General features: G+C 51.6%; 1 protein-coding gene across 1 annotated transcript in view; it reads right to left on the minus strand.

Moving 5' to 3' along the window:
• Nucleotides 1-5,266, minus strand: part of SIL1 (SIL1 nucleotide exchange factor) — a 94,372-nt gene extending 89,106 nt beyond the window's left edge. The window contains exon 1 of the mRNA XM_063413778.1: nucleotides 5,212-5,266. The gene's annotated coding sequence lies outside the window, so the exon portion shown is untranslated. The remainder of the gene's footprint in view (nucleotides 1-5,211) is intronic.
• Between the last annotated feature and the right edge of the window lie 8,379 nt (nucleotides 5,267-13,645).

The raw sequence follows: 13,645 nt of genomic DNA on the forward strand, positions 1-13,645 counted from the left end.
AAGCATTCTGCATTCAGAAAGTTAATTTTATGGAAGTATGGTTGAAATAAAAATTCTAAAGTTAAGTTAAACCTTTAAAACCTCTCATTAAAGGAATTATGGTCTTAAAGTAGGCAACCATTTTTAAAAATCTTGACTTTTAGTTAAATGTTTAAAGGCATATACATGGCTTGGTATCTCCTTCAGATCAACATATGCATCTTCTTCCCATCTACTCCAGAGATTTCTAAATCATCCTTCCATCTTCCTTTCCCTGTCTCTGCAGCAGGCACTTGAATTATTTGGGCAGAGTCTGACTGCACAGGGAACCAGTATAATCAGGGCTCTTACAACCTGCTGTCTGCAAATCCTATGGAATTATCAGCAAACACACATCTAGAATAAAATACAGCTTCCTGCAGCCCATGAAGCCCAAAGGGCTTTGCAAACTAGACTTGGGATGCAATTTATCCACCACTGAGATCCAGCTGTAATCCAGAGTGGAACACAACCTTTCCATCCATATTTAACTACAGCATGCAGCCCCCTGGAGAAAAGCAAGGAAGAATCCAACAGAAGCCATAGGCATGTTTTTAGGGAGACTGAATCTTCTCTCCTGGAACTGAAATTAGGTCAGGGCACCCACCAAGTTGGACTCAGTGATGCTTGTAGGTGCCTTCCAACTCGGAATATTCCATGATTCTATGATTCTACCATCAGCCATGCACCAATACAGGGGAACAAAGAGGGCACAGTGTCTCCATCCTGTTGATGGTGTCCCTGAAGCACAGCTGGAGTTACCAGCCTGGAGAGGAGCAAGACATGAACACCACAGAGAAATCCTGTGTTGTCCTTAAATTCAGTGGGGCCCAAATTTCACCCCCCAGTTACACCCATGTGCAAAGAAAGATAGAATACCAGGTGGAAGAGCACTTCAGAAAAGGATCAGTTCTTGAAGTTCAGGCAGCTGAGCCCAGCAGCTCAGTACTCACAGAACTCAGGCAGGGTACAGCTGGCCCTGTTTGGGCAGTGATGTTTGCTCCAGTGAAATTATTTCAGCTCAAGTCACTCCTCTTCCTGAAGCAGCTGGCACTGAGGTGACAGCAGAGCCCTGGTGCAATGAGGTATCCTGCAACCACTCCCACCATGACACACTATTCAGGAGTAAAAATGAGTGTCATTAATTCTTCAGAGTAAGTAGTTTTATCTTTTCCAGAGAAGAGCAACCACACAAGGAACTTGGAATTGCTTGAGGAGAAAAATGTATTTTTGCTACCTCAGTCACACACAGACAAGCCCGACTCTCACTGAGGAGAGACCTATGGAGAAACAAAGGGGAGCAGGACATGCTGGACACAACTTCCCCCATGCACAGCCCACTGCTGAGGCAGCTCTGAGTGGGAAGCAGGGCTGAGGATGGCCTCAGAGCTGTGCCAGTCTCAGCCAGCGTCAGCAAGAAACCCCAGGTAATGAAGTTCATGAAAGCTCTTAAAAATCACCTAAGCCTTCAGAAGGAGAGCACAATCCCCCACTACAGAGACCTGCCCATCACACCTCTGACCAGCACAAAGCAGGCTTTGCACGCCATCCATCTGATGCTTTCAAAAGCCAGAGGAGCTGGGTCTGGGCGAGCTCACCTTAATGAGGCCCAGCACTCATTACTAGCTAAGAAAAAGAAAGACCAATCAAAGCAACTCAACCCCACGCACTTGAGGGGTAGCTGTCAGCAATTCCCTGTCACCACAGGAGAAATCCTTGTGTATGGGCCCTGGGAGCTCAGCCCAGGTCTGCTTCTGTTCATCCTTTCCATTAACGGTTTGAACAATGAAAGAGAAAGCACTTCTATAAAACCTGAAAGGATGCCCAGGAGTTAAGAGCTGGAAGCACTCCGGAGGTCATGATCAGAATTGATAAACTGAAGAAAAGTTCCCAAAACACCCACAAATCAATAGAAAGAAAAGCAAGGAAAACAACGCAAAGAAGCTCCTTTGGAAACAGCACACACAGAGATCAAGCACACAAACAGTCACGGGGAAAGCTCTCCAGACAGAGAGAACCTGGGGAAAACTGGGGACCAGACTAAATGTGCCAGGCTGTAACACCATGGCTCCAAAGAACATCGCTCTGTGATCCAGGAACATAAAATACGCAATCCTGGGCTCCGTGCTGGGTATCACCTCTGAGTCACAGACAAACCAGAGGGTCTGGGCAGCCAGCAGAGCCATCAGCAGCACAAAACATGCTGTCCCATACCAGCTGTGGAGGGGTTTCTCCATCCCTGCTCCCTCCAGGGCCGCTATCAGCTCTCAGATTTTAACAGGGTTTACTTACAAGGACAACCAGCCATGAGGCTACCCGTTCTCTGAAGGCAAGAGACAAACTGGCCGCTCAGTGTGCTGCAAGGGCAAATTAGGTGAGCTGTCAGGCTCTCTGAGACTGGGGTTCCATCAGGGCCCGGAGAGAACCGGGCCCAGTCCAGATCTGCACTACCACCCACCACTGTCCAGCCTGGAGACGAGTATCTCTCACCGGGCTCAGGACAGAGCCACGGACAAGGAGGCTGTTCCAGCCCTGTATTTCATTTTAGCATCCTCCATCTGGCTACTCCTACAGCAGTGGCAAAGCCAAATGAACAGCCCTTCTCTTCCCCAAAATACAATAGGGCTGCTCATCCTGCTGAGGGGCACCCACACACACCAGACCCAGCACCACCGTGATCGTTTCCACTCATGCCTTCGTTATCCCTCACAAATAAAGTTCATCAAGCTGCATTTGGCACCTCGCTGCTGCAGCAGAGAAGCCAGCAGGGAATGGGATATTGCCCTGAGGAAAGGCATGGCTCCCCGGCTTTCCTCTTCCCCTCGCACCCCACGCAGCCCCACTGACCTCTCTCTGCGATTGCCTGAAGCCCACAAAGGCCATCACCCAGCCCTGCCTACCCCAGGCACCGTAATCTGAGGGGACAGTTGTTGAAAGCCATTGAAGTCATTGCCACAAGGTGTCACAAAGCAGGCAACAACAGCTGGTGCCACCAGAACACAGCTGCACCAAACCCAACCAGCAGCTTGGGAGAAATCCAGCAAGGGGGCAAAAGCTACAAATCTCACACAAAAGCAGGGCTTAGCTCTCAGGAACATTTCAGATTTCCCAAAGACTCCGAGGGATTTGGGGTTATGCTGAGCTGCCTCATGAACCACAGCCAGAATGGATTTGACAAAGCCTCGGGAAGCAGGCGCCGTCTCCCTTTGCATGGCTGCTTCCCAGAGATCCCCAGCGTTGTGTCACTTCCCACTTCAGGTGCTAAGAATATCTGCGTGTTCATAAAAAATAGCAACCAGCTATTGAGAACTTATCAACAAAGCGCTCGACAGATCTTAATTAAAGCTGATTCACCTCCCTCACGAGCCCAAGCCGAGCGTTGTTTCTCAGAAGAGAACACTGAGTGTAAGAGCTGAGGTGCGTTCTGAAAGCCACAGAGAGAGTCAGTAGCACAGAGGATTAGCACACAGAAAGGCTGACTCTTATCCCTGAATTTATCCCAATAATCCACTGCCTCACAAATTCTCAAGGTATGGCTGCTGTGCTTTCAACCCCACCTGCCCAACCCAAGCTGAAGCAGACAGAGAAGGTTTGGGGGTGCTGGAGTTTTCCAGGTGCTTTATTGCTCAGGCTAAAGGAATTCTCCACTGTAAAAATGACAAAGGTGGTGGCAGGAGCACCAGCCCTCTCTTGTGCTACTTCAGGACACAGGGACAACACTGTGGGTTCAGAGGCTGCTCTGACAGTTCACCAGCAATTGTTTCTAGCTGATGTCTTCCAAAGAATGCTATTCAAATCGTATTCAAATTTAGTAAATAGATGGTCACACAGACAGCAGCTTCCAGGAACTCTCAACACTGCTCCCTCACCTCTGGTAGCTCGACTCCTACACTGAAGTTTCTGGGACAGCATTTTGGACACTTTCACCATAGAAATGCCCTAGAGGCTGCTGAAAAACAAAGTGGATCAGACTGGGTCGTTTTAAGGCAGGGTTGGGGGAGAGAAAAGAGAGAAAACTAGAAGTCCATCCCTTAACAATGCTACTCCAAGAGAACAAATGAATTCAAACGATCACACGGAGCAGGAACACTGTGGCAGCACGTTCGGTAAATGACAGGGTGTGTCATCGTCTTCTAACATCCTCGGGAGACTTATCTGCACTTAAAAGGTTCCCGCCGGGCTGTGCACGGAGCAGCCTCTTCCACAGACAGCTCCACCACAGAAATGCCTCTGCAGATTATCTTCCTTTGGCAGGCAAACGGAGCAGCACCGGCACAGGCAGCTCTGCCTCTGTGCCGCACTTGGACTGGGTTACTTCTAGCAGAAAAACACTGCAGAAGAAATAACTTGGCCCTAAGAAATTGTCTGCAGAACTTGATGTAAACCCAGACCATCCCGAAGGTGGATGGTGTCAGAGCTCTGTCAAAGGTCACTCCTAATGCAAGTGTTAGTCATCCACCGAATTTAAACATTTTAAGGCAACATTCCAGTGTTTATACACAAAATCCCATTTGCTCAGCGTTCTCTTCCTGGCCTTGTGCAAACCATCACTTTATGAGTTTTCCAGCCAGAGAGCCATATGCAGGCTTGTATCAAAACAATTAAAACAGTATTAAAATTCAGAACTCGTGTTACAGAGCACACACCCTCAAGAAACATTAATTTTAATATCCCAGAGCTACTCCAGTGGTTCCAGCCCGTTTTTATTCCGCAGCACCCTGGGCACACAGTAGGCCAGAGGTCACCCAGTCCAGTCTCGTGCTCCAGGCAGGACCCTAACTGTGCCCGTTGGGGGAAACCTACACGTAAATATTTATGTTTAAAACCTCTCAGTGTAAGGGATCCCTGTCCCGTGCCCACTGTGTGCCTAAGTTTGCAGCACTCCAGCCGCAGCAGCTGCCCGTCCTGCCAGCCCTGCCCGTCCTGCCAGCCCTGCCCGGGGCCGCACCTCCCTAACGGCCCGGCCACGGCCGCTCTGATGGGAACCGGGGCGACGGGCAGCCCGCACCCGGCAAGGCCTCACCGCCGGCTCCGCTCGCGCGAGGGCAGCGCAGGGCAGACAGCGGCCGGTGCCCACGGGGCCGAAGCCGGGGCCGGGATTCCGTCCCTGTTCCGGAGCCCCGACCCGGAGTTACGGCCCGGACCTCACGGGGCACCAACACCTCCCACCGCAGCCCCCCCACCCCGACTCACCGCTACGCACTGCGCACGCTCCGCCCGGCCCCAGCCGCCCCGCCCCCGGCCCGGCCCCAGCCAATCAGCGCCGTCCTTGGCCCAGCTCCTGCCCCTGGCCCCGCCCTACCCAGTCAGCACGGCCCCCACCCCTGGCCACACCCCCGACCCAGCCCGGCCTGTCGCCGCCGGCCTCGGCCCCGCCCCTGGGCCCGCCCGTGACCCGCGAGGCGCCGGCAGCGCGGCCCCGGCCCGGCCGCGTCCCGGCCTGCGTTCGCCGGGCTGAGCCGTGTCCCTTGTCCCGGGCTGCGTTCGCCGGGCTGAGCCGTGTCCCGTGTCCATCTGAGCCGTGTCCCGGGCTGAGTTCGCCGGGCTGAGCGGTGTCCCGTGTCCATCTGAGCCGTGTCCGCGACTGGGTTCGCCGGGCTGAGCTGTGTCCCGTGTCCCGGGCTGATCTGAGCCGTGTCCGCGGCTGGGTTCGCCGGGCTGAGCCACGTCCCGTGTCCCGAGCCGGGCTGAGCCGTGTTCCGGGTCGGGCCCTGGAAGCCGGGGCTGCGCTGGGCGGGCAGCAGCCTCCCTGTCTGTGGGAACGGCTGTCCTGGGCAGCGTACAGTAGCCCCGTCCTGGAGGATCTGTCCCTCAGGAAGGGATTGACGGGACTGCCTGGCTGGGGGTGCCTCTCTGCATCGTGTTGGGTTGCATTTCTGGAGGAATTTCTCCACGGAAAGGGTGGTCAGCCTTGGCAGGGGCTGCCCAGGGAGGTGTTGGAGTCCCAGCCGTGGAGATGGCCAAGGCAAGCCTGGAGGTGGCACTCAGTGCTCCGGGCTGGTGACAAGGTGGGGATATCTGGGATGGTTGGTGGGGATCAGGAGGGAATGTTCACAATGATCAGGAGATGTTGGCCTAACATATCACACTGTCCCTGCCACAGGCTACTTCATCGCCCCAGTCATTTTTCACAGGCTTTGAGGAAGGTAGTGAGTTTTCAGGTAAATACAAGGGTGTAAATTCTCAGCCTTGGCACCCCTGGCTGATGCTGAAATGAGGTGAGAAAGTCAGAGAAGGCACAGGGAGCTCACTGGTCCCCTCACCTCATTCACTCAAAGCACTCTGTTGATTAAAATCTTGCCAAAGCGTTTCCCACCCCTCTCCTGACTGCAACTGAGTGATGGCATTGCAGAAATGATGGAAAATCAACAGCCACAAGCTGTGCAACCCTCCCTGGCAAGGGCTGGGCTGTGGCTGAAGAACAGGCCATGGGATCCACCGCACGGCAGCCAAAACTAACCTGCCAGCCCCAAAATTAAACCTGCAATGCTTAATTATCCGTGAAAGATGCTCAGCGACATCAGGGGCACCTGTCCCTGGGCCACTGTCCCCATGGCTCTGCTCACCCATGCTGTGTTTCACTGCTGGCACCCACAGAGATCCTGGAAGCAGGAGACTGACTGTAAGCAAATCTCAGTTCTCCGTGCCAGTAATTGAATATTTTCAGTCTTTCCAGGTTGGTTGTAAACATCTCAAAAACATAATCTGGAATCAAATCCCTCAAAGCCTGTCAGGAGTGCACCAGAGCTTTATTGATGTTTATGTTTATGTTATTTTTTTGTTGCAGTTTATGGTTTCTCAGGCAGCGATGTGATTGCTGCCTCAGTGTAACTCCTGGCCTTTGGATGGGTGAAAGCACTCCAGCCTCTTCCTTCTTTTGGGCTCCACACACCAAGCCCAAGGCTGGCAGCCAGGTGGGACTGGTCTCTCTGCTTGCAGCCCAGGAGCCAAATGTCAGCTGGGGCACTGGGAAGAGGATTTTTCTCCCTGATTGTCTGAGGGTGCTGGCACATCAGACACCAGGCAGTGCCTTTGGGAAACCTCTCTGAGATGCTCAGTCCATCCAGAGAGAAGCACTGCTGCATCCCTGGGCAGTCCCAACCGAATCCCACATCTGAAACCACTCCCAAATCAAAACAATACGAAAACACACTCTGCTTGTATTACCTTCTGGATCTCGAGTTCCTCTCTTTGATCTGGTGAGGTGGAAAGCTTTTTCCAAAGGTATTAGAGAAGATGGGTGTGAGAGAGTAATTTGGGATTGGGAGTAATTTTTCATCAGTGTACTTTAAAGACAATCACAGCACTAGGAGGGAGGCCTAATTGTGGAGTTGTGTAATTAGTTTTTATGTCACTGCAATTATTCTGTTGGCTACATATAAAGAACATGGGAAAATGCAGCACTTAATTTTAAATCAAGACTTGATTCTCTTTTAGTAGGTAATTGATGTTGATCACATCACTTAGCAGCGACTATAAAATGTGCTATTTAGATTGTAAAAGGATGGAGAAAAGGACTAAGCAGATAGGTAATTGATGAATCGTGGGCAGCGTTGGTGGGAGGCAGCAGGAATCCTTCAGCTGGCTCTGTTTGCAGCTGCTCCTGGGCTTCATTAGTGCTCAGGCTGTTAACGAGCACAGAGCCCCTGTCCTGGTCCCACAGCATCGCTGTTCTGAACCACAGCAGCAACAGCGCAACTGCACTCCATGGAATTGATCCCTCCAGGTTAAACCCCTTCCTTTAAGGAATTCAGATTTTTTTCAGGAAGAGGTATTTGGGTTTGTGCCCAGATCTGCCACACACTCATCTGGAAGCTACCAGGCTCCTCTCCTCTAGGCTGTTAGGCTTCTCCAGTAGCTCAGTTGTGGCAATGCGTTCCAAATTTGATTGCAAATGAAATTACCTGACCAGTGCTAAACACACCCAGAGATGTAATTGGACATTGAAGTCCAAAAGCAAAATTAAGTCACAAGGTGCCATTGCTGTGAAGCCTCACTATGCTGCCCCTCAACAGGTAACTCTGTTTTCAGTGATTTTTTCATACTAAAAGTACCTGCAAGTAGTTCTGGTTGGGGGAAGACCCAGAGGAAAGCCATGGATGCTGTTTAACACAGCAAGGCAGAGACATCCACAGGGTTCCATTGCCCTTTTCCCCCTGGCAGGATGCCACCACCAGAGAGATGTCTCTCCTGGATACGAAGCAAATTCTAGAAGCTGCAGGAGACTCACGAGGTTAAATTTCCAGGTAGCAGGTCCAGGCTTTGCACTCCACACTTGCACCAAAATAGATAGATTTGTGGGCAGACAAGCCACTGGATAGAGTCCTAACAGGTTTTTTAAGTGAAACGCTTTTCCCCTCCAGTCTTTCCTTCCCCTCCAAAATTTTTGTGTGCTGTAGCAAAATATGAGATGGAATTTGGGCTCCAGTGGGTGTAATTGTTGAACAGCCTGCCCCAGCCAGCCTCACTGCTGACAGAGAGCTGCCCACGGCCACTTTCTGTGCTGACACAATGAAATGCATTTTTACAGCCCAAGACGTGAGTCATGACCCAGCCTGAGTTCAGAGCAGAGTGTTTTTGCAGTACATGTGACTCCAGAGAGGCCAGAGGGGAACCCTGGGCTTGAGATAGGATGGCACCACAGCTGCAGAGTTTCCCCAGTCATTTTTAAAATGCCTTTTCTCACCCATTTTGTGTGCTGGGTCACAAAGGCTATTGCAGGACTTGTTCTGTCACGTCAGCATCAGCCTCTCCACATTGCCATGAGGATCAGATGGGTCCAACTTGCAGCCTCTTATCACCACCAGCACAAATCCTATTTCATTCACTGCCAAAAAGAGAGACTCATCCAAGGGCTTTTGCCCCCAGTCCCTCGGAGGCTCTGGAGTCCTGAGTGGGATGCGATGAGCCCAGGGGCCATCCCTGCTCTACAAAGGGCACGGGTGAGCTGCTGCCCATGCAGCAGTGACACAGCCTGGGGCCAGCATCCCGCTGGGTGACAGCCCCTGATGGTTCCTCTTCCTCTGGCCATATCCCCAGGACACCTCTGTCCTTGTGGAAGCTTCAGTGGTGGGCGGAGGGCGGGCTGTGCCTGGTGGCTGCAGCGTTTCACTCCCGGTTATTAACGGCGCTGTCTGGCACTGCCGAGTGCTTTGCTGCTCGCAGGATCCCCTGGGCTGCCCTCGCTCACTCCCGCCTGATACCAGCTTTGGATTAAATCAGCAAAGGCTACACAGTGATCACTTCCCCGTGCTCTACTCCAGAGCCAGACACAATTGAGGGAAAGCAGGGAGGAGAATGAAGCCTGGAGTGAGAGCACAGGGACCTACAGGTACAGGAGGAGTGTGAGGGGAAAATCAAGTGATCAGTGCCACCAGCTCAGCTGTCACCAGGCAGGGACAGTGACCCCAGGGACGCTTTCTAGAAGCTGTCATGCCAAATGACCTGGGCAGGTCATTTATGGGTACCCAAGCAGGTATTTGGGTGAAAAACAAAGTCACCACCACAGAGGGCCATGCAGGCAGCAAAGAGACAATTCAATCCCCTGCCTCCTCCCCATGGAAGAGACCATGGTCACAGACTCACAGTCCTGGTTATCCCTCAGCAGAGTCAGACTCCCTTGGCCTGGGGGCAGTTAGTCCCTCTCAGGGCTGAAGGTTCCAGATCATTGGAAAGCCGGTGCACAGCACCCATCCCAGCTTCCCCCAGGAGCCACATCTTGGCTGCCACCTCTTCACTTTATTTGAAGCAGCTCCTCAATCAAAGCACACCTGGGCTCAGGAGCAAGGACAAGAACAATTAATAAAACATCTCATCTGTGAGGGCCCTTAAGCCTATGAGGAAAACTTCCAGGACAATGTCCTGGAACAATATACCATAGGCTTTGAGAATGCCTCAGTAGGTAGGGTGAGAAAAGAAACTTCCCCCATGGTGCTCTGCAGCACCATGTTAATTTATTTCAGTTCTACTTTTCCCGTTGGTTCGTTGGCCTTGCCCACCTCTGTTGTCCAGCTATGTCCCAGCTCTAGAGGGTTCTCCTTTTCGGGTCTCCCCATTAGTTTTTGTGTCCTTGTTTGCTCGCCCTCATATTCCCTATTGGTTGTTGCCCTTTGCCCTGCCCTTGCATCACCCCTGTGCCCTCCAATCACTGGCCCCTGATGCTTTGCTCTGCCCCCATTTGCCCTTGTACTTAAGCCTAGACCCTCCAATGATCCTTGTCTTTTGTCCCTGGGCCCCTTCGGTGTGTGGACTGATAAGCACCGTTGGAACTCTACAGAGAAGACCCTTCCTGCCTTTCCTTCGCTGAGCTGTCCAGGGTGTGTGTGTGCGTGGACTGAGCGATTGTCTGTGTGCCCGCCCGAACGGCTTCTTCAAGAGACACTTTTGGGAAGGTAGCAGCAACGCACCATCCACCCGCACTGCTACACTCCCCCGAGGTGGAAACACGAGACCAGCAATCTCAGCAGTATCACAGCACTACAGGAGAGGGGATGGTTATGAGCCATTATTCCCTGCACAAACGGGCTTTAAGTCGTCATCCATCACCAACACCCAGCACTGGATATTCCAAAGGTGTCCAGCTAAGCCTTTGTGGCTCCTTTCCACCATGGCACGGGTGACCACAGTGCCCATCCCCTGGAGATCCTTACGGAGCCTCCACACCCACACTCTGCTGCTGCTCCGGGAAGAAAACAGCCCTGTAAAACATCAGCAAGACCAAACGTGCTGCTTTGGGGTCTCAGGTCCATCTCCCTGGGGTGGGATCGCAGGAGGGCAGGGCTCCCCAGCTGCCCCACCCCTCCTGGCAGGGCAGGGGAATTGTGATGTTATGGAGCAGCAGTGCAGTAATTGAAAGCCTTTTTCCTTCTGGAAGCCCTTGAGGCTGCCAGACTCAGCTGAGCTGCTGTTTGCCAACACTTTTTCATTTCTTCTCTGTTTCATCTAAACTTTCCATTGGGTTCCTCATCCATCTGAGCTGCAATGATAAATATGGAAATAAAGAGGCATTTACAGCCCCTCTCCTGGGTTGGTTTTGTGTATAAACAAGCTGTGCTCACAGCATCCTCCTCTCCACAGTGCTGCTCAGGAGCAGCAGGGTGTGCCAAGGACTCAGGGAGGTGAAGGCTTTGGGGAAAATGAGTGCCAGCCACATCCCTGGGTCACTGTGAGGGGAAAACTGCAGCAAAAGGGATGGGGCAAGGAAGGTCCACAGGGACTTCTGTGAAGGACTAGAAGGAAAAGACAACAGCTGAAGAGCTGGATATGTGAAGTATGAATGTGCTTTAATTTGCACAGAATCTCTTAATCCATTAATCACGGGGACATTTGTGTATGAAAACCTCCCTCTCGTTTAATACTATCTCAGGTTTGTCCAAGAAGGTAATTGTTTGGCAGGCGAGTGGGAGGGGCAAGATGGGACAGGCTGAAGCCATGGGCTTGTTTCCAGGAAGAGAAGATCAGCCCTTAACAGCATGGAGCAGCACAGGGATGAGCAGTGATGAAAAGCTCTGGACACAGCAGCCCAGGAGTCACAGTGGGACTGGGGACACTGGTTTCACAAAGGAGGATGCCCCAGTGTCTCTTGGCTCTCTGGAGGTCCAGCCTGCAAAGGCTGGACAAACAGAGGGTTTGGGGGTTTAAGAGTAGAATCTAACATCTTCCCTTCCCTTTCACCAGAGTCTCCATACCCTTCCCTTGCCCCCAAGAGCTGGGGAGTGTGAGGATCATCCTGCAGGCAGAGGGAAGCTCTGGCAGCACAGCATGGACTGATCCATCCTCTGATCCTCAGCTTAACCTGTTCTGCTTTACTCCCACATGCTTTCCTAGCAATGCCAGCATTACACCAGACCAGCCAAAGTCTCCTCATGTCCCATGATGGTCCCACAGACCTCAGACTTTCCTGCCAGCCGGCGGGTGAACATAATATCCACAAACCCAGCTGCTTTCCTGGAGCTGTTACCTGCATTCCTCAAGGGAGAAAAATAGGAAAAATTAGTATGCGGCTTCTTCCTCGGGAAATCAATGCGATCTCAACTCACTGTGAAGTTCCCTGACTGTTAGAGATGCTGCACTGGTAAAAACTAACCCTCAGAGGAGAAAGGGTGGGGAAAAAAAGAAAGAAAAATAAATTCCAGTGACTAGACAAGTCTAAAATGTTACAGAAGGCTAAACTGCCAGGGCTGGGGCTTGTTTGGAAGTCCCAGAGTGGAGAGGGCTGCACAGTCCAGCTGTTTATCACCCCACCAAGAATCAGCTGTGATTGTTAATTCTAATTAGAGCTGTCGGGTAAAAATGTAATCAAGAGTTTCCATTAGGAAAAAAAATCATCTAAATTAAAAATTTTAATTTTTAAGAAAGGGGCTAAACGTTGAAAATTTTGTAACAACTCATTTCAGCATTTTCAAGATGAAAAGGGATGTATTTTTGCTGTGAAATGCATCATCAATTCAAATGTGTTTTATCTTACAGTCTGAAGAGCAAAAAATAATTTCAAATCAAAGCAAAAATGGTATTTTTAGGCATTTTCTTTTAGAAAGCCTATCTGGGGATTTCTGTCCTAATTAAGAATGATTATTTTTTTCCTTTTTTCTTAATGGAATAAGCTGTTCCTAGTTAGCTCTGCTTTAAAACACTGGGTTGCTGTGCCCACCCATCTGTGCCCAGCACCTGATCCCAGGGCTGTGCTCATACCACCCCGCTCTGGCTGTCAGCACTGCATGAAATCCCTGGGATTTGAGTCAGGCAACATAAAATTCACAGAATTAAAGCACATTCCCTGCTGCCAAGAGGCCTGGTGGGGCACAGGAAAGACACAGGTGTTTGGTGGGCCTTGTGCAGGTCTGAATTCCGAAGGGGAGCTGACTGTGGTGCCCATGCTCAGGGCAAAGCCCCCCTTGTACATTTGACCCTGTGGCTGATGCCACGGGATTGCCACAGATCCCAGCAGGGGTTTGCATCCTAAGGGATCCTCTCCATGGGATAAGCAGAATACATTTATCACACTGAGGAAGTGGTTTAGGATCTGTTAGATGAATAGCAGAGCTTGTGGTTTGTAATCTGTCTTCTGGGTGGGAGCACTGAAGGAGAGAGAGGACAGAAAAAATGGGGGTTAAATAGGAGCTGGGAGCAGAAGGGGACACCGGGGAAGGAGACTGGGCCAGGGGGAAGCTCAGCAGGAGGAGAGGAGGGTGGAAGAGGAAGGGAGCAAAGCTCAAGGGCTCTGCCAGAGATGAAATGGAAAAAGAAATTGCTGTGCAGCAGTTTCAGCCCAGAACAGAGCTGCCCGAGTGCATTTTGAACAACAAAACCACCAGACTCTGACAGGGCCAGAAGACCCATGCGGGCGTGGAGGGGGGAAATGGGGAGAGGGGCTGCAGTCCTGGGGGAGGTGGGGTCCCACAGGCAGGGCACGCTCCTGCCCAGACACATCCAGAGTGGCGCTGCCCTTGCTGGTGGTGCATGCACATCTCTGGCAGGCTGATTGGGGTTATATAACATTGAATGACTGCTCTTTCCTCCAGACCAGGCGAGGTTGCTCTCCAGCTCCATGGGAAGGGAACAGCCTGAGCAGCCTTTCCCTGAGCTGCCCAGAGGGACACAGCCAGCCTCAGCCTCCAAGACAGCTGAG

Source organism: Prinia subflava, chromosome 16, assembly GCF_021018805.1.
Source record: "Prinia subflava isolate CZ2003 ecotype Zambia chromosome 16, Cam_Psub_1.2, whole genome shotgun sequence".
NCBI classification, from domain to species: Eukaryota; Metazoa; Chordata; class Aves; order Passeriformes; family Cisticolidae; genus Prinia; species Prinia subflava.